A 20,654-nucleotide genomic window follows, 5' to 3' on the forward strand; every position below is an offset into this window, starting at 1 on the left:
CACAAAAGTCTTATCTTCCATTCGAGATTCGAGGAAGAGCTGGAGGTGCGCTCTAGTCACTGAAGGCAAAAGAGACCCCACCAAGGCTTGTGTGCAGGACCTAATGTTCATGTCAAGGGGCGACAGGAATCTCGGGGTTGCATTCCAGACTCACCCTGGAGTCAGGCCTCGTCTCGAGGGGAAGCAAAGGACTCTGCTCTCCTCTCGAGTCGGACGGGTATGTCTTGGAGCCCACTGAGTGGCTTAAAGGGAGTCAAACCTCCTCTGGTGTTTGGAGGGAGGACACGGGATTGCTCTCCAGGCAATGCAGGAAATGAAGGCCCTCATCTCCCGATGACTGGGGGTCTCGTAGGTTTTCTCGAGCTGTGGCGCTAGTGTGGGGTTTCTCACGAAGTAAGACTGGGAGCTCAGTGAGCCTCTCATGTGGTGCCAGGGCAGTCAGGTCTCTATGCACGTGGTGAGAGGGAGCCCGTCATTGTTCTCGAGTCATGGTAGGGGAATTGGGCCTGAAGACGTGTTAAAGAAGGACTCTCGAGGTCTTTCTTGGGTTGCAGCAGGAAACCCTGGGTTCCATCGACTTGTGCCAGTGACCTCAGGAAGCTTCTCAGCGTGCCTCTGAGAAGTCAGGGTCACTGTGGAGTTGGGAGGGGCCTCTCGGAACTCCACTGGGTTTGGTGCAATGGAAGAGGGCCTCATGACAAGTTGAGGCAGGAACCACAGGGTTCCTCTCCTGGCTTCGAATGCGCCGGATCTGACTCGGATCGCAGAGTCCCTGCAGAGTTGGGACAGGAGAGTCAGGCCTCGTCTTGTGTGGAGGAATGGAACTCCACTTGACTCTCGCGTTGTTCATGGGGTGACAGGCCACTTGTCGATTTGTATGTGGAACTTGCTGGTTTTTCTGGACGATGCACCGTGGTGTCTCTGCCCCTTCGTGTTGTGCCTTGTTCCACAGGATTGCCTTCGAGTTGGGTTCTGCCATCGGGTTCTTATCAAGAGCGGACCAGGGAATCGGGGTCTTTCGGCATGTGTCACCATCCACGTGGCTATGTCTCGAATATCCTCGTGAGACCGGCCTCATCCTGAGATGCACCGGGAAAGGTGGGAACCCCTTCAAGACAAAACAGGGGAATCGACCCTCCTGTCCCGATCAGGAAAGGAGAAGGGGCCCAGATGTAGTGGTGCCGGGAACCTCGGTGTTCTCCTCGAGTCAGACTGGTGTGTCGAGGAACATTTGAGGGCGCATCAAGGGTGCCAATACCGTTTCGCACTTCAATATGGAACGTGGGACTTCTCTTGAGACGCTGTAGGGGGCAAGGGCCTCATCTTGGGATGACGGGGGAACCACGTGGCGTTTCTCGAGTTGTGGCGGGATTCTCGAGTTTCGACGGGGAATACAGTCTTCCTCATGTGTTGGGCCAGGGAAGTCCTATCTTCCATTCGAGTTTAAAGGGAGAGCTGGGGATTGCTCTCGAGTCACTGCAGGGCAAAATAGACCTTATCTAGGCTTGTGTCCAGGACTTAATGCTCGTCCCTAGGGGCGACAGGGATCTTGGGGTTGCATACCAGACTCACCCGGGGAATCAGGCCTCGTCTCGAGGGGAAGCAAAGAACTCCGCTGTCCTTTTGAGTCGCGATGGGTATCTCTTGGAGCCCACTGTGTGCCCTAAAGGGAGTCAAGCCTCCTGTGGTGTTTGGATAGAGGACTCGGGATTCCTCTCCAGGCCATGCAGGAAAAGAAGGCCCTCATCTCGCGATGATGGCGGCGTCTCGTGGGTTTTCTAGACTGCTGCGCTAGTGCCGGGTTTCTGACGAGGTACGAGAGGGAGCTCAGGGAGCCTCTCGTGTGGCGCCAGGGAAGTCAGGTCCCCATGAGATGGCTAGGGGAAGCTCGTCATTGCTCTCGAGTCATGGTAGGGGAATCGGGCCTCAAGACGGGTTGAAGAAGGACTCTCGAGGTCTTTCTCGGATCACTGCATAAAACCCAGGGTTCCCTTGACTTGTGCCTGCGACCTCAGGGAGCTTCTCAGAGTGCCTCTCAGAAGTCAGGGATACTGTGCAGTTTGGAGGGGCCTCTCGAGACTCCTCTGCATTTGGTGGAATGTAAGAGGGACTCATCTCGAGTTGAAGCAGGAACCTCAGTGTTCCTCTCCATTTCTGACTCAGATCGCAAGGTCCCTGCATGTTGGTACAGGAGAGTCAGGCCTCGTCTTTTCTGGAGGATGGGACTCCTCTTGCCTCTCGAGTTGTTCTCGAGGTGACAGGCCACTTGTCGAGCTGTGTGTGTAACATGCCCGTTTTTCCGGATGATGCACAGGTGTGTTAGTGCCCCTTCGTGTTGTACCTTCATACTCAAGGCTGCCTTCCAAGAGGTGTCCGAGCATCGGATTCTTATCAAGAGCGGACCGGGAAATTGGAGTCTTTCAGCAAGTGGCACCGCCCACAAAGCTACGTATCGAATTTCCCCATGAGACCGGCCTCATCCTGAGTTGTGCAGGGAAGGTCGGGCCCCCTTGCAGACAAAGCAGGGGAATCGACCCACGGGTCACAATCAGGAGGGGAGAAGGGGCTTAAATGAAGTGGTGCCGGGAACCTCGGTGTTCCCCTTGAGTGAGACCGGCGTGTTGGGGGACTTTTGGGGTCGCATCAAGGGTGCCAAGTACCGTTTCGCATTTCAAGACGGAACCTGGGACATCTTTTGAAACGCTGTAGCGGGCAAGGGCCTCATCTTGCGATGACAGGAGAACCACGTGGTTTTGCTCGAGTTGCGGCGGGATTCTCGAGTTATGACCGGGAATTTAGGCTTCCTCTTGTTGGCCTTGAAATCCAGTCTTCCATTCGGGTTGCGAGGGGGAGCTGGGGATTGCGCTAGAGTCACTGCAGGGCAAAAGAGACCTAATCTAGGCTTGTGTCCAGCATCTAACGTTGCTCTCCAGGGGCGACAGGGATCTCGGGTTTGCATTCCAGACTCATCCGGGGAGTCAGTTCTCACCTCGAGGGTAAGCAAAGAATTCCGCTCTCGTCTCGAGTCTCGATGGGTATCTCTTGGAGCCCACTGTGTGTACTAAAGAGAGTCAAGCCTCCTGTGGAGTTTGGAGAGAGGACTCGGGATTGGACTCCAGGCCATGCAGGAAAAGAAGGCCCTCATCTCGAGATGACGGTGGCGTCACGTGGGTTTTCTCGAGCTGCGGCGCCAGTGTGGGGTGTCTCATGAAGTACCACGGGGATCTCAGGGAGCCTCTTGTATTGCGCCAGGAAAATCCAGTATTCCATTCGAGTTGCAAGTTAGAACTGGGGATTGCTCTCCAGTCACTGCAGGGCAAAATAGACCTCATCTACGCTTGTGTCCAGGACCTAGTGTTCCACTACTGGGCCAACAGGGATCTCAGGGTTGCATTCTCGACTCACCCGGAGAGTCAGGCCTCGTCTTGAGGGGAAAAAAAGGACTCCGCTCTCCTGTCGAGTCGCGACGGGTATCTCTTGGAGCCCACTGCATGGCGTAAAGGGAGTGAAGCCTCCTATGGAGTTTGGAGATGACTCGGGATTGTTTTCCTGGCCATGCAGGAAAAAAGGCCCTCATCTCGCGATGATGGGGGCATCTCGTGGGTTTTCTCCAGCTGCGGCGCCAGTATCAGATTTCTCACGAGGTACAACGGGGAGCTCAGAGAGCCTCTCGTGTGGTGCTAGGGACGTCAGGTCTCCGTGCGTGTGGTGAAGGGGAGTGCGTGATTGCTCTCGAGTCATAGTAGGCGAATCGGGCCTCAAGACACATTGAAGAAGGACTCTTGAGGTCTTTCTCGGGTTGCGGCAGGGAACCCTGGGTTCCCTTGATTTGTGTCGGTGACCTCAGGCAACTTCTAAGGGTGCCTCTGAGAAGTCAGGGACACTGTGGATTTGGGAGGGGCCTTTCGTTACTCAACTGGGTTTGGTGCAATCGAAGAGGGCCTCATCTCGAATGGAGGCAGGAACCTCAGGGGTCCTCTCCATATCTGACTCGGGTCGCAGGGTACCTGCAGAGTATGGACAAGAGAGTCACGCCTCGTCTTCTGTTGAGGAATGGATTTCCCCTTGCCTTTCGAGTTGTTCACGGAGTGACAGGCCACTTGTTGAGCTGAGTGTGGAACCTGCGGGTTTTTCCGGACGATGCACGGGGGTGTCAGTGCCCCTTCGTGTTGTGCCTTCATCCACAGGGTTGCCTTCAAAGAGGTTTCCGGGCATCGGGTTCTTTTCAAGAGCGTACCGGAAAATTGGGGTCTTTCAGCCTGTGGTACCACCCACGAGGCTACGTCTCGAATTTCCTCGGGAGACCGGCCTCATCCTGAGGTGCGCTGGGAAGGTCGGGAACCCCTTGCAGACAAAGCAGGGGAATCGACCCACCGCTCGCGATCAGAAGGGGAGAAGGGGCTCAGATGAAGTGGTGCCGGGAACCTCGGTGGTCCCCTCGAGTGAGACCGGTATGTCACGGCACTTTTGAGGTCGCATCAAGGGTGCCAAGTACAGTTTCGCACTTCAAGATGGAACGTGGGAATTCTCTGGAGATGCTGTAGCGGGCAAGGGCCTCATATTGCGATGACGAGGGAAACACGTGGTTTTTCTCGAGTTGAGGCGGGATTCTCGAGTTACAACGGGGAATTCAGGCTTCCTCTTGTGTTGGCCCAGGAAGTCCAATCTTCCATTCAACTTGTCAGAGAGAGCTGGGGGTTGCTCTCGAGTCACTTCAGGGCAAAGAGTCCTCATCTAGGCTTGGGTCCAGGACGTAATGTTCCTCTCCAGGGGCGACAGGGATATCGGGGTCGCATTCCAGTCTCACCCGGTGGGTCACACCTCGTCTCGAGTGGAAGGAAGCAAAGGACTCCACTATCCTCTCGAGTCGGGACGCGTAACTCTTGGAGCCCAATGAGTGGCCTAAAGGGAGTCAAGCGTCCTGTGTAGCTTGGACAGAAGGTTCACGCTTGATCTGCATACCATGCAGTTAAAGATGGCCCTCCTCTCGTGATGACGGGGGCGTCTCATGGGTTTTCTCGAGCTGCGGCGCCAGTGTGGGGTTTCTCACGAGATATGATGGGGAGTTCAGGGAGCCTCTCGTGCGGCGCCAGAGAAGCCTGACTCCATGCGTGTGGCCAGGCAGATCGCGTCATTGCTCTCGAGTCATGGGAGGGACTAGGGCCTCAAGAGGCATTTAAGAAGGACTCTCAAGGTCTTTCTTGGGTTGGGGCGGGAAACACTCGTTTCCATCGACCTCTACAGGGGACCTTAGGGAACTTCCCAGGTGCCTCTGAGAGGTGAGGGATACTGAGGAGTTAGAGGGGCCTCTCGGGACTCCACTAGGTTTGACGAAATGAAAGAGGGCCTCATCTCGATTGGAGGCAGGAACCTCAGGCTACCTCTCCATTTCTGACACCGACCGCAGGGTCCCTGCAGAGTTGGGACAGGAGAGTCAGGCCTCGTCTTGTCTGAGTAACGGAACTCTGCTTGCCCCTTGAGTCGTTCAGGGGGTCTCAGGGCCCTTGACAAGCTGTGTGTGGAACCTGCGGGTGTTTCCAGAAGATGCATGGGGGTGTCAGTGCCCCTTCGTTTGGTGCCTTCCCCCACAGGGTTTCCTTCAAAGAGGTGTCCGGGCATCGGGTTCATTTCAAGAGCGGACCGGGAAATCGGGGTCATTCGGCATGTGGCACCACCCACGTGGCTCATCTCGAATTTCCTCGTGAGACCAGCATCATCCTGAGGTGCGGCGGGAAGGCCGGGAACACCTTCCACACAAAGTAGAGGAATCGATTCTCCTGTCGCGATCAGGAGGGGAGATGGGGCTCAGATGAAGTGGTGCCGGGACCCTCGGTGTTCCACTCGAGGGAACCCGGCGTTTCAGGGAACTTTAGGGGTCGCATCAAGGGAGCCAAGTACTGTTTCCCACTTCAGGACGGAACATGGGACTTCCCTGGAGACGCTGTAGCGGGCAAGGGCCTCATCCTGTGAAGACGTTGGAACCACGTCGTTTTTCTCGAGTTGCATTGGGATTCTCAAAAACGACAGGAATTTCAGGCTTCCTCTTGGGTTGGCCCTGGGAAGCCCAATCTTCAATTCGAGTTGCGATGGAAAGCTGGGGGTTCTGCTCGAGTCACTACAGGGCCAAAGAGACCTCATCGAGGCGTGTGTCCAGGACCTAATATTCCTCTCAAGGGAAGACAGGGATCACGGGTTTCCATTCCAGACTCCCCCGGGGGGTCAGGACTCGCCTGGAGGGGAAGCAAAGACTCCGCTTTCCTCTCAAGTCGCGACACGGATCTCTTGGAGCCCACTGAGTGGACTCAAGGGTGTCGAGCCTCCTCTTCAGTTTGGAGAGAGGACTCGGGATTGCTCTCCAGGCCAGGCAAGAAAGAAGGCCCTCATCTCGCGATGACGGGGGCGTCTCATGGGTTTCCTCAGGCTGCTGCGCCCATGGGGGTTTTCTCACGAGGCACGATGAGGACCTCAGGGAGCCTCTCGTGCGGCGCCAGGCAAGTCAGGTCTCCATGCGCATGGCGAGGGGGAGCTGGTCATCACTCTCGAGTCATGGGAAACGGCTAGGTCCTCAAGAGGCGTTGAAGAAGGACTCTCGAGGTCTTTCTCGGGTTGCGGCGGGAAACCCTTGTTTCCCTCGACTTCTGCAGGGGACCTTAGGGAACTTCCCACGGTGCTTCTGAGAGGTGAGGGATGCTGTGCAGTTGGCAGGGCCTCTCGGGACTCTGCTGGGTTCGGCGCAATGGAAGAGGGCCTCATCTCGAGGGGAGGCAGGTACCTCAGGCTTCCTCTCGGATTCGGACTCCGACTGCACGGTCCCTGCAGTGTTGGGACAGGAGAGTCATGCCTCGTCTTGTCTGAGGAATGGAATTCTGGTTGCCTCTCGAGTTGTTCCGGGAGTCTCAGGCCCCTTGTCGAGCTGTGTGTAGACCCTGCGGGTTTTTCCGGATGATGCACGGGGGTGTCAGTGCCCCTTCGTGTTGTGCCTTCACCCACAGGGTTGCCTTCGAAGAGGTGTCCGGGCATCGGGTTCTTATCAAGAGCGGACCGGAAAATCGGAGTCGTTCGGCACGTGGCATCTCACATGTGGCTAGTCTCGAATTTCCTCCTGAGACCGGCCTCATCCTGAGGTGCGCCAGGAAGGCCGGGAACCCCTTCCAGACAAAGCAGGGGAATCGACTCTCCTGTCGCGATCAGGAGGGGAGACGGGGCTCAGATGAAGTGGTGCCGGGACCCACGGTGTTCCCCTCGAGGGAACCCAGCGTGTCGGGGAACTTTTGCGGTCGCATCAAGGGTGTCAAGTACCGTGTCGCCCTTCAGGGCGGAACATGGGACTTCCCTGGAGACACCGGGAACTTCGGTGTTCCCCTGGAGTGAGACCGGTATGTTGGGGAACTTTGGGGTCACATCAAGGGTGCCAAGTAGCATTTCGAACTTTAAGATGGAACGTGGGACTTCTCTTGAGACTCTAGCTGGCAAGGGCCTCATATTGCGATGAAGGGGGAACCACATGGTTTTTAAGACTTGAGGCTGAATTCTCGAATTACGATGGGAAATTCAGACTTCCTCTTGTGTTGACCGTGGGAAGACCAATCTTCCATTCAAATTGTGAGGGAGAGATGGAAGTTGCTCGAGTCACTGTAGGGCAAAATAGACCTCATCTAGGCTTGTGTCTAGGACATAATGTTCCACTCCAGGGGTGACATGGATCTCGGGGTTGCATTCCAAACTCACCCGGGGAGTCAGGCCTCGTCTCCAGGGAAGCAAAGGACTCCGCTCTCCTCTCGAGTCGCACCGGGTATTTCTTGGACCCAACTGAGTGGCCTAAAGGGAGTCAATACTCCTGTGAAGTTTGGAGAGAGGACCAGGAATTGCTCTCCAGGTCAGGCAGGAAAAGAAGGCCCCCATCTCTCCTTGACGGGGGCATCTTGTGGTTTTTCTCGAACTGCGGCGCCAGTGTGGGTTTTCTCACGAGGTACGATGGGGTACTCAGGGAGCCTCTTGTGTGGTACTAGGGAAGTCAGTTTTCCTGCTCGTGGCGAGGGGAACGCGTCCTTGCTCTGGAGTCATGGTAGGGGAATCGGGCATCAAGAGACGTTGAAAAAGGACTCTCCAAGTCTTTCTCGGGTTACTTCAGGAAACTCTGGGTTCCCTCGACTTGTGCCAGTGACCTCAGGTAGCTTCTCAGGGAGCCTCTGAGAATTCAGGGATACTGTGGTGTTGGGAGGGGCCTCTCGGGACACCACTGAGTTTGGTTCAATGGAAGAGGGCCTCTTCTCTAGTTGAGGCAGGAACCTCAGGGTTCCTCTCCATTTCTGACTCCAATTGCAGGGTCCCTGAAGAGTTGGGACAGGAGAGTAAGGCCTCGTCTTGTGTGAAGGAATGCAACTTCACTTGCCTCTCGAGTTGTTCACGAGGTGACAGTCCACATTTGGAGCTGTGAGTGGAATCTGCGGGTTTTTCCAGACGATGCATGGGGATGTCAGTGTCCCTTCGTTTTGTGCCTTCATCCACAGGGTTGCCTTCGAAGAGATGTCCGGGCGTCAGGTTCTTATCTAGAGTGGACCGGGAATTCGGGATCTTTCAGCATATGGCACCAACCATGAGGCTACTTTTCGAATTTCCTCATGAGACCGGCCTCATCCGGAGGTTCGCGGGGAACGTCGGGAACCCCTTGCAGACAAAACATGGGAATCGACCCTTCTGTCGCGATCAGGAGGGGTGAAGGGGCTCACAGGAAGTGGTGCCGTGAACTTTGGTGTTTCCCTCGAGTGAGACCGGTATGTCAGGGAACTTTGGGGGTCGCATCAAGGGTGCCAAGTACCGTTTTGTACTTCAGGATGGAACGTGGGACTTCTCTTGATACGCTGTAGCGGCCAAGGGCCTCATCTTGCGATGACGGGGGAGCCACGTGGTTTTTCTCGAGTTGCAGCGGGATTCTCGAGTTACGACGGGGATTTCAGGCTTCCTCTTGTGTTGGGCCAGGGAAGTCCAATCATCCATTCGAGTTGCGAGGGAGAGCTGGGGGTTGCGCTCGAGTCACTGCAGGGCAAAGGAGACCTCATCTAGGCTTGTGTCCAGGACCTAATGTTCCTCTCCAAGGGCCACAGGGATCTCAGGTTTGCATTCCAGACTCACCCAGGGAATCAGGCCTCATGTCGAAGGGAAGCAAAGGACTCCGCTCTCCTTTCGAGTCGCGACGGGCACCTCTTGGAGCCCACTTTGTGGCCTAAAGGGAGTCAAGCCTCCTGTGAAGTTTGGAGAGAGGACTTGGGACTGCTCTCCAGGCCATGCAGGAAAAGATGGCCCTCATCTCGCGATGACGGAGGGATCTTGTGGGTTTTCTCGAGCTGCGGCGCCAGTGTGGGGTTTCACACGAGGTACGACGGGGAGCTCAGGGAGCCTCTCGTGTGGCGCCAGGGAAGTCAGGTCTCCATGTGCGTGGCGAGGGGGAGCGCATTATTGCTCTCGAGCTATGGTAGGGGAATCTGACCTCAAGACACATTGAAGAAGGACTCTCGAGGTCTTTCTTCGGTTGTGGCAGGAAACCCTTATTTCCCTCGACTTTTGCCGGTGGCCTCAAGGAGCTTCTCAGAATGCCTATGAGAAGTCAGGGATACTGTGGAGATGGGAGGGGACTCTCGGGACCCCACTGGGTTTGTTTTAATGGAAGAGGGCCTCATCTCGGGTTGAGGCAGGAACCTCAGGTTTCCTCTCCATTTCTGACTCAGATCGAAGCGTGCCTGCAGAGTTGGGATTGGATACTCAGGCCTCGTCTTGTCTGAGGAAGGGGACTCCGCTTTCCTCTCTCATTGTTTAAGGGGTGACAGGCCAGTTGTGGAGCTGTATGTGGATCCTGCGGGGTTTTCCGGACAATGAACAGGGTTGCCAGTGCCCCCTCGTGTAGGCCTTCATCCACAGGGTTGCCTTAGAAGAGGTGTCCGGGCTTCGGGTTCTTATCAAGAGCAAGACCGAGAAATCGGGGTCTTTTGGCACGTGGCACCAACACGAGGCTATGTCTCGAATTTCTTCGTGAGACTGGCCTCATCCTGAGGTGCGCCATGAAGGTCGGGAACCCCTTCTAGACAAAGCAGGGGGATCGACCTTCCTGCCGTGATCAGGAGCGGAGAAGGGGCTCAAATGAAGTGGTGCCAGGAACTTCGGTGTTCCCTTGGAGTGAGACCGGTATATTGGGGAACTTTTGGGGTCGCATCAAGGGTGCCAAGTAGCATCTCGAACTTTATGACGAAACATGGGACTTCTCTTGAGACTCTGTAGCGGGCAAAGGCCTCATATTGCGATGAATGGGGAACCACGTGGTTTTTAAGAGTTGCGGTGGGATTCTCGAGTTACAACGGGAAATTCAGACTTCCTCTTGTGTTGGCCCAATGAAGACCAATCTTCCATTCGAATTGCGAGGGAGAGATGGGTGTTGCTCTCGAGTCACTGTAGGGCAAAATAGACCTCATCTAGGCTTTTGTCCAGGACATAATGTTCCTCTCCAGGGACAACAGGGATCTCGGGGTTGCATTCCAGACTCACCCGAGGTAAGGCCTCGTCTCGAGGGGAAACAAAGTACTCTGCTCTCCTCTCAAGTCGCGACAGGTATCTCTTGGAGCCCATTGAGTGGCCTAAAGGGAGTAAAGCCTCCTGTGAAGTTTGGAGAAAAGACCAGGGATTGCTCTCCAGGTCAGGCAGGAAAAGAAGTCCCCAATCTCGCGATGACGGTGGGTTTTCCCGAGCTGCGGCGCCAGTGTGGGGTTTCTCACGAGGTATGACGGGGAGCTCAGGGAGCCTCTCATGTGGCGCCAGGGAAGTCAGGTGTCCATGCGCATGGCGAGGGGGAGCGTGTCATTGCTCTCGAGTCATGGTAGGGGAATCCGTCCTCAAGACGCGTTGAAGAAGGACTCTTGAGGTCTTTCTCGGGTTGCGGCAGGATACCCTGTGTTCCCTCGACTTGTGCCGGTGACCTCAGGGAGTTGCTCAGGGTGCCTCTGAGAAGACACTGATACTGTGGAGTTGGGAGGGGCCTCTCGGGACTCCACTGGGTGTGGTATAATACAAGAGGGCCTCATCTCGTGTTGAGGAAGGAACCTCAGGGTTCCTCTCCATTTCAGACTCCGATCTCAGGATTCCTGCAGAGTTGGGACAGGAGAGTCAGGCCTCGTATTCTGTGGAGAAATGAAACTTAGCTTGCCTCTCGAGTTGTTCACGAGGTAACAGGTCACTTGTCGAGCTGTATGTGGAACCTGCAGAATTTTCCAAAAGATGCACGGGTGTTCAGGGTCCCTCCTTGTTGTGCCTTCATCCTACGGGATGCATTCCAAGACGTGTACGGGCATCGGGTTCTTATTAATAGCTGACCGGGAAATGGGGTCTTTCCGCATGTGGCACCACCCACGAGGCTACATCTCCAATTTCCTCGTGAGACAGGCCTCATCCTGATGTGCGCTGGGAAGATCGGTAACCCCTTCCACACAAAGCAGGAGAAAAGACACTCCTGTTGCAATCAGGAGGGGAGAAGGGGCTCAAATGATGTGGTGCGGGGAACATGGGTGTTACCCTCGAGTGAGGCCTGTATGTTGGGGAACTTTGGGGGTGCCATCATGGGTGCCAAGTACCGTTTTGCACTTCAGTAGGAACGTGGGACTTCTTTTGAGACGCTGTGGCGGGCAAGGGCCTCATGCTGCGAAGACGATGGAACCACGTGGTTTTTATCGAGTTGCGGCGGGATTCTCGAGTTAGGACGTGGATTTCAGGCTTCCCCTTGTGTTGGCCCTGGGAAGCCCAAACTTCCCTTCGAGTTGCGAGGGAAAGCTGGATGTTGTGCTCGAACCACTGCAAGGCCAAAGAGACCTCATCTAGGCGTGTGTCCAGGACCTAATAGTCCTCTCAAGGGAAGACAAGGATCTCGGGATTGCACTCCAGACTCCCCCGGGGAGTCAGGCCTCGCCTGGAGGGGAAGCAAAGGACTGCGCTCTCCTCTAGAGCCCCGACGCGGATCTCTTGGAGCCCACTGAGTCGCCTCAAGGGAATCCATCCTACTCTTCAGTTTGGAGAGAGGACTCGGGATTGCACTCCAGGCCAGGCAGGAAAAGAAGGCCCTCAGCTAGCGAGGACGGGGGCGTCTCAGGGGTTTCCTCGAGCTGCGGTGCCCATGGGGGTTTTCTCCCGAGGCACGACGAGTATCTTAGGGAGCCTCTCGTGCGGCGCCAGGGAAGCCAGGTCTGCATGCGCGAGGCGAGGGGGAGCGCATCATTGCTCTCTAGTCCAGAGAGGGGACAAGGGCCTCAAGACACTTTGAAGAAGGACTATCGAGGTCTTTCTCGAGTGGCGGCGGGAAACCCTTATTTACCTCGAATTCTGCCAGGGACCTGAGGGAACTTCCCAGGGTGCCTCTGAGAGGTGAGGGATGCTGTGGAGTTAGCGGGGTCTCTCGGGACTCCGCTGGGGTTTGCGCAACGGAAGAGGGCCTCATATCGAGGGGAGGCAGGAACATCAGGCTTCCTCTCTGTTTCTGACTCCGACCCTCCGACTTCAGGGTCCCTGCAGAGTTGGGAGCGGAGAGTCAGGCCTCGTCTTGTCTGAGGAAGGGAACCCCGCTGGCCTCTCGAGTTGCTCAGGGGGTCTCAGGCCCCTCGTCGAGCTGAGTGTGGAACCCGCGGGTCTTTGCGGACGATGCACGGGGGTGGCAGTGCCCCTTCGTGTTGTGCCTTCACCCACAGGGTTGCCTTCTAAGAGGGGTCCGGGCCTCGGTTCGTTCTCTAAGGCGGACCGGGGAATCGGGGGCGTTCGGCATGTGGCCCCACCCACGTGGCTCGTCTCGAATTTCCTCGTGAGACCGGCCTCAACCTGAGGTGCGCCGGAAAGGCCGGGAACCCCTTCCAGACCACGCAGGGGAATCGCCTCTCCTGTCGCGATCAGGAGGGGAGAAGGGGCTCAGAGGATGCGGTGACGGGACCCTCGGTGTTCCCCTCGAGGGAACCCGGCGTGTCGTGGTACTTTTGGGGGTCGCAGGAAGGCTCTCAGGGACCGTTTCGCCCTTCAGGGCGGAACAGGGGACTTCCCTTGATACGCTGTCGCGGGCAAGGGCCTCATCTTGCCAAGAGGTGGGAACCACGTGGTTTTTCTCGAGTTGCGGCGGCATTCTCGAGTTACGACGTGGATCTCAGCCTTCACCTTGGGTTGGCCCTGGGAAGCCCACTCTTCCCCTCGGGTTGCGAGGGAAAGCTGGGGGTTGCGCTCGAGTCACTGCAGGGCCGAAGAGACCTCACCTAGGCGTGTGTCCGGGACCTAATATTCCTCTCCAGGGAAGGCAGGGATCTCGGGGTTGCATTCCAGGCTGCTCCGGGGAGTCAGGCCTCGTCTCGAGGGGAAGCCAAGGACTCCGCTCTCCTCTCGAGTCGCGACGCGGGTCTCTTGGAGCCCCCTGAGCGGCCTCAAGCGAGTCCAGCCTCCTCTTCCGTTTGGAGAGAGGACCCGGGATTGCTCTCCAGGCCATGCAGGAAAAGAAGGCCCTCAGCTCGCGAGGACGGGGGCGTCTCAGGGGTTTCCTCGAGCTGCGGCGCCCGTGGGGGTTTTCTCCCGAGGCATGAGGATCTCAGGGAGCCTCTCGTGCGGCGCCAGGGAAGTCAGGTCTCCATGCGCGTGGCGAGGGGGAGCGCGTCCTGGCTCTCGAGTCACGGGAGTGGACTAGGGCCTCGAGACGCGTTGAAGAAGGACTCTCGAGGTCTTTCTCGGGGGGCGGCGGGAAACCCTCGTATCCCTCGCCTTCTGCCGGGGACCTTAGGGAACTTGCCAGGGTGCCTCTGAGAGGCGAGGGATCCTGTGGAGGTGGCGGGGCCCCTCGGGACTCCGCTGGGTCTGGCGCAACGGAAGAGGGCCTCACCTCGAGGGGAGGCAGGAAACTCAGGCTTCCTCTCCGTTTCGGACTCCGACCGCAGGGTCCCTGCAGAGTTGGGACAGGAGAGTCAGGCCTTGTCTTGTCTGAGGAAGGGAACCCCGCTGGCCTCTCGAGTTGCTCAGGGGGTCTCAGGCCCCTCGTCGAGCTGTGTGTGGAACCCGCGGGTCTTTGCGGACGATGCACGGGGGTGGCAGTGCCCCTTCGTGTTGTGCCTTCCCCCACAGGGTTGCCTTCGAAGAGGGGTCCGGGCCTCGGGTCCTTCTCAATAGCGGACCGGGGAATCGGGGGCGTTCGGCATGTGGACCCACCCACGTGGCTCGTCTCGAATTACCTCGTGAGGCCGGCCTCATCCTGAGGTGCGCCGGGAAGGCCGGGAACCCCTTCCAGACCACGCAGGGGAATCGCCTCTCCTGTCGCGATCAGGAGGGGAGAAGGGGCTCAGAGGAAGCGGTTCCGGGACCCTCGGTGTTCCCCTCGGGGGAACCCGGCGTGTCGGGGGACTCTTGGGGGTCGCAGGAAGGCTTTCAGGGATCGTTTCGCCCTTCAGGGCGGAACAGAGGACTTCCCTTGCGACGCCGTGGTAGGCAAGGGCCTCATCTTGCCAAGAGGTGGGAACCACGTGGTTTTTCTCGAGTTGCGGCGGGATTCTCGAGTTACGACGGGGATCTCAGCCTTCCCCTTGGCTTGGCCCTGGGAAGCCCAATCTTCCCCTCGGGTTGCGAGGGAAAGCTGAGGGTTGCGCTCGAGTCACTGCAGGGCCGAAGAGACCTCACCTAGGCGTGTGTCCGGGACCTAATATTCCTCTCCAGGGAAGGCAGGAATCTCGGGGTTGCATTCCAGGCTCCCCCGGGGAGTCAGGCCTCGTCTCGAGGGGATGCAAAGGACACCGCTCTCCTCTCGAGTCGCGACGCGCATCTCTTGGAGCCCCCTGAGCGGCCTCAAGGGAGTCCAGCCTCCTCTTCCGTTTGGAGAGAGGACCCGGGATTGCTCTCCAGGCCATGCAGGAAAAGAAGGCCCTCAGCTCGCGGGGACGGGGGCGTCTCAGGGGTTTCCTCGAGCTGCGGCGCCCGTGGGGGTTTTCTCCCGAGGCACGACGAGGATCTCAGGGAGCCTCTCGTGCGGCGCCAGGGAAGTCAGGTCTCCATGCGCGTGGCGAGGGGGAGCGCGTCCTGGCTCTCGAGTCACGGGAGGGGACTAGGGCCTCGAGACGCGTTGAAGAAGGACTCTCAAGGTCTTCCTCGGGGTGCGGCGGGAAACCCTCGTGTCCCTCGCCTTCTGCCGAGGACCTTAGGGAACTTCCCAGGGTGCCTTTGAGAGGCAAGGGATCCTGTGGACGTGGCGGGGCCCCTCAGGACTCCACTGGGTCTGGCGCAACGGAAGAGGGCCTCACCTCGAGGGGAGGCAGGAACCTCAGGCTTCCTCTCCGTTTCGGACTCTGACCGCAGGGTCCCTGCAGAGTTGGGACAGGAGAGTCAGGCCTCGTCTTGTCCGAAGAAGGGAAACCCTCTGGCCTCTCGAGTTACTCAGGGGGTCTCAGGCCCCTCGTCGAGCTGTGCGTGGAACCCGCGGGTCTTTGCGGACGATGCACGGGGGTGGCAGTGCCCCTTCGTGTTGTGCCTTCACCCACAGGGTTGCCTTCGAAGAGGGGTCCGGGCCTCGGGTCCTTCTCAAGGGCGGACCGGGGAATCGGGGGCGTTCGGCATGTGGACCCACCCACGTGGCTCGTCTCGAATTTCCTCGTGAGACCGGCCTCATCCTGAGGTGCGCCGGGAAGGCCGGGAACCCCTTCCAGACCACGCAGGGGAATCGCCTCTCCTGTCGCGATCAGGAGGGGAGAAGGGGCTCAGAGGAAGCGGTGCCGGGACCCTCGGTGTTCCCCTCGAGGGAACCCGGCGTGTCGGGGGACTTTTGGGGGTCGCAGGAAGGCTGTCAGGGACCGTTTCGCCCTTCAGGGCGGAACAGGGGACTTCCCTTGAGACGCCGTGGCGGGCAAGGGCCTCATCTTGCCAAGAGGTGGGAACCACGTGGCTTTTCTCGAGTTGCGGCGGGATTCTCGAGTTACGACGGGGATCTCAGCCTTCCCCTTGGGTTGGCCCTGGGAAGCCCAATCTTCCCCTCGGGTTGCGAGGGAAAGCTGGGGGTTGCGCTCGAGTCACTGCAGGGCCGAAGAGACCTCACCTAGGCGTGTGTCCGCGACCTAATATTCCTCTCCAGGGAAGGCAGGGATCTCGGGGTTGCATTCCAGGCTCCCCCGGGGAGTCAGGCCTCGTCTCGAGGGGAAGCCAAGGACTCCGCTCTCCTCTCGAGTCGCGACGCGGGGCTCTTGGAGCCCCCTGAGCGGCCTCAAGGGAGTCCAGCCTCCTCTTCCGTTTGGAGAGAGGACCCGGGATTGCTCTCCAGGCCATGCAGGAAAAGAAGGCCCTCAGCTCGCGAGGACAGGGGTGTCTCAGGGGTTTCCTCGAGCTGCGGCGCCCGTGGGGGTTTTCTCCCGAGGCACGACGAGGATCTCAGGGAGCCTCTCGTGCGGCGCCAGGGAAGTCAGGTCTCCATGCGCGTGGCGAGGGGGAGTGCGTCCTGGCTCTCGAGTCATGGGAGGGGACTAGGGCCTCAAGACGCGTTAAGAAGGACTCTCGAGGTCTTCCTCGGGGGGCGGCGGGAAACCCTCGTGTCCCTCGCCTTCTGCCGGGGACCTTAGGGAACTTCCCAGGGTGCGTCTGAGAGGCGAGGGATCCTGTGGAGGTGGCGGGGCCCCTCGGGACTCCGCTGGGTCTGGCGCAATGGAAGAGGGCCTCACCTCGAGGGGAGGCAGGAACCTCAGGCTTCCTCTCCGTTTCGGACTCCGACCGCAGGGTCCCTGCAGAGTTGGGACAGGAGAGTCAGGCCTCGTCTTGTCTGAGGAAGGGAACCCCGCTGGCCTCTCGAGTTGCTCAGGGGGTCTCAGGCCCCTCGTCGAGCTGTGTGTGGAACCCGCGGGTCTTTGCGGACGATGCACGGGGGTGGCAGTGCCCCTTCGTGTTGTGCCTTCACCCACAGGGTTGCCTTCGAAGAGGGGTCCGGGCCTCGGGTCCTTCTCAAGGGCGGACCGGGGAATCGGGGGCGTTCGGCATGTGGCCCCACCCACGTGGCTCGTCTCGAATTTCCTCGTGAGACCGGCCTCATCCTGAGGTGCGCCGGGAAGGCCGGGAACCCCTTCCAGACCACGCAGGGGAATCGCCTCTCCTGTCGCGATCAGGAGGGGAGAAGGGGCTCAGAGGAAGCGGTGCCGGGACCCTCGGGGTTCCCCTCGAGGGAACCCGGCGTGTCGGGGGACTTTTGGGGGTCGCAGGAAGGCTGTCAGGGACCGTTTCGCCCTTCAGGGCGGAACAGGGGACTTCCCTTGAGACGCCGTGGCGGGCAAGGGCCTCATCTTGCCAAGAGGTGGGAACCACGTGGTTTTCCTCGAGTTGCGGCGGGATTCTCGAGTTACGACGGGGATCTCAGCCTTCCCCTTGGGTTGGACCTGGGAAGCCCAATCTTCCCCTCGGGTTGTGAAGGAAAGCTGGGGGTTGCGCTCGAGTAACTGCAGGGCCGAAGAGACCTCACCTAGGCGTGTGTCCGGGACCTAATATTCCTCTCCAGGGAAGGCAGGGATCTCGGGGCTGCATTCCAGGCTCCCCCGGGGCGTCAGGCCTCGTCTCGAGGGGAAGCCAAGGACTCCGCTCTCCTCTCGAGTCGCGACGCGGGGCTCTTGTCGCCCCCTGAGCGGCCTCAAGGGAGTCCAGCCTCCTCTTCCGTTTGGAGAGAGGACCCAGGATTGCTCTCCAGGCCATGCAGGAAAAGAAGGCCCTCAGTTCGCGAGGACGGGGGTGTCTCAGGGGTTTCCTCGAGCTGCGGCGCCCGTGGGGGTTTTCTCCCGAGGCACGACGAGGATCTCAGGGAGCCTCTCGTGCGGCGCCAGGGAAGTCAGGTCTCCATGCGCGTGGCGAGGGGGAGCGCGTCCTGGCTCTCGAGTCACGGGAGGGGACTAGGGCCTCGAGACGCGTTGAAGAAGGACTCTCGAGGTCTTCCTCGGGGGGCGGCGGGAAACCCTCGTGTCCCTCGCCTTCTGCCGGGGAACTTAGGGAACTTCCCAGGGTGCCTCTGAGAGGCGAGGGATCCTGTGGAGGTGGCGGGGCCCCTCGGGACTCCGCTGGGTCTGGCGCAACGGAAGAGGGCCTCACCTCGAGGGGAGGCAGGAACCTCAGGCTTCCTCTCCGTTTCGGACTCCGACCGCAGGGTCCCTGCAGAGTTGGCACAGGAGAGTCAGGCCTCGTCTTTTCTGAGGAAGGGAACCCCGCTGGCCTCTCGAGTTGCTCAGGGGGTCTCAGGCCCCTCGTCGAGCTGTGTGTGGAACCCGCGGGTCTTTGCGGACGACGCCCGGGGGTGGCAGTGCCCCTTCGTGTTGTGCCTTCACCCACAGGGTTGCCTTCGAAGAGGGGTCCGGGCCTCGGGTCCTTCTCAAGGGCGGACCGGGGAATCGGGGGCGTTCGGCATGTGGCCCCACCCACGTGGCTCGTCTCGAATTTCCTCGTGAGACCGGCTTCCTCCTGAGGTGCGCCGGGAAGGCCGGGAACCCCTTCCAGACCACGCAGGGGAATCGCCTCTCCTGTCGCGATCAGGAGGGGAGAAGGGGCTCAGAGGAAGCGGTGCCGGGACACTCGGTGTTCCCTTCGAGGGAACCCGGCGTGTCGGGGGACTTTTGGGGGTCGCAGGAAGGCTGTCAGGGACCGTTTCGCCCTTCAGGGCGGAACAGGGGACTTCCCTTGAGACGCCGTGGCGGGCCAGGGCCTCATCTTGCCAAGAAGTGGGAACCACGTGGTTTTTCTCGAGTTGCGGCGGGATTCTCGAGTTACGACGGGGATCTCAGCCTTCCCCTTGGGTTGGCCCTGGGAAGCCCAATCTTCCCCTCGGGTTGCGAGGGAAAGCTGGGGGTTGCGCTCGAGTCACTGCAGGGCCGAAGAGACCTCACCTAGGCGTGTGTCCGGGACCTAATATTCCTCTCCAGGGAAGGCAGGGATCTCGGGGTTGCATTCCAGGCTCCCCCGGGGAGTCAGGCCTCGTCTCGAGGGGAAGCCAAGGACTCCGCTCTCCTCTCGAGTCGCGACGCGGGTCTCTTGGAGCCCCCTGAGCGGCCTCAAGGGAGTCCAGCCTCCTCTTCCGTTTGGAGAGAGGACCCGGGATTGCTCTCCAGGCCATGCAGGAAAAGAAATCCCTCTGCTCGGGAGGACGGGGGCGTCTCAGGGGTTTCCTCGAGCTGCGGCGCCCGTGGGGGTTTTCTCCCGAGGCACGACGAGGATCTCAGGGAGCCTCTCGTGCGGCGCCAGGGAAGTCAGGTCTCCATGCGCGTGGCGAGGGGGAGCGCGTCCTGACTCTCGAGTCACGGGAGGGGACTACGGCCTCGAGACGCGTTGAAGAAGGACTCTCGAGGTCTTCCTCGGGGGGCGGCGGGAAACCCTCGTGTCCCTCGCCTTCTGCCGGGGACCTTATGGAACTTCCCAGGGTGCCTCTGAGAGGCGAGGGATCCTGTGGAGGTGGCGGGGCCCCTCGGGACTCCGCTGGGTCTGGCGCAACGGAAGAGGGCCTCACCTCGAGGGGAGGCAGGAACCTCAGGCTTCCTCTCCGTTTCGGACTCCAACCGCAGGGTCCCTGCAGAGTTGGGACAGGAGAGTCAGGCCTCGTCTTGTTTGAGGAAGGGAGCCCCGCTGGCCTCTCGAGTTGCTCAGGGGGTCTCAGGCCCCTCGTCGAGCTGTGTGTGGAACCCGCGGGTCTTTGCGGACAATGCACGGGGGTGGCAGTGCCCCTTCGTGTTGTGCCTTCACCCACAGGGTTGCCTTCGAAGAGGGGTCCGGGCCTCGGGTCCTTCTCAAGGGCGGACCGGGGAATCGGGGGCGTTCGGCATGTGGCCCCACCCACGTGGCTCGTCTCGAATTTCCTCGTGAGACCGGCCTCATCCTGAGGTGCGCCGGGAAGCCCGGGAACCCCTTCCAGACCACGCAGGGGAATCGCCTCTCCTGTCGCGATCAGGAGGGGAGAAGGGGCTCAGAGGAAGCGGTGCCGGGACACTCGGTGTTCCCCTCGAGGGAACCCGGCGTGTCGGGGAACTTTTGGGGGTCGCAGGAAGGCTGTCAGGGACCGTTTCGCCCTTCAGGGCGGAACAGGGGACTTCCCTTGAGACGCCGTCGCGGGCAAGGGCCTCCTCTTGCCAAGAGGTGGGAACCACTTGGTTTTTCTCGAGTTGCGGCGGGATTCTCGAGTTACGACGGCGATCTCAGCCTTCCCCTTGGGTTGGCCCTGGGAAGCCCAATCTTCCCCTCGGGTTGCGAGGGAAAGCTGGGGGTTGCGCTCGAGTCACTGCAGGGCCGAAGAGACCTCACCTAGGCGTGTGTCCGGGACCTAATATTCCTCTCCAGGGAAGGCAGGGATCTCGGGGTTGCATTCCAGGCTCCCCCGGAGAGTCAGGCCTCGTCTCGAGGGGAAGCCAAGGACTCCGCTCTCCTCTCGAGTCGCGACGCGGGTCTCTTGGAGCCCCCTGAGCGGCCTCAAGGGAGTCCAGCCTCCTCTTCCGTTTGGAGAGAGGACCCGGGATTGCTCTCCAGGCCATGCAGGAAAAGAAGGCCCTCAGCTCGCGAGGACGGGGGCGTCTCAGGGGTTTCCTCGAGCTGCGGCGCCCGTGGGGGTTTTCTCCCGAGGCACGACGAGGATCTCAGGGAGCCTCTCGTGCGGCTCCAGGGAAGTCATG

This window comes from Bubalus kerabau, unplaced genomic scaffold (genome assembly GCF_029407905.1).
Source record: "Bubalus kerabau isolate K-KA32 ecotype Philippines breed swamp buffalo unplaced genomic scaffold, PCC_UOA_SB_1v2 scaffold_41, whole genome shotgun sequence".
Taxonomy (NCBI): Eukaryota; Metazoa; Chordata; class Mammalia; order Artiodactyla; family Bovidae; genus Bubalus; species Bubalus kerabau.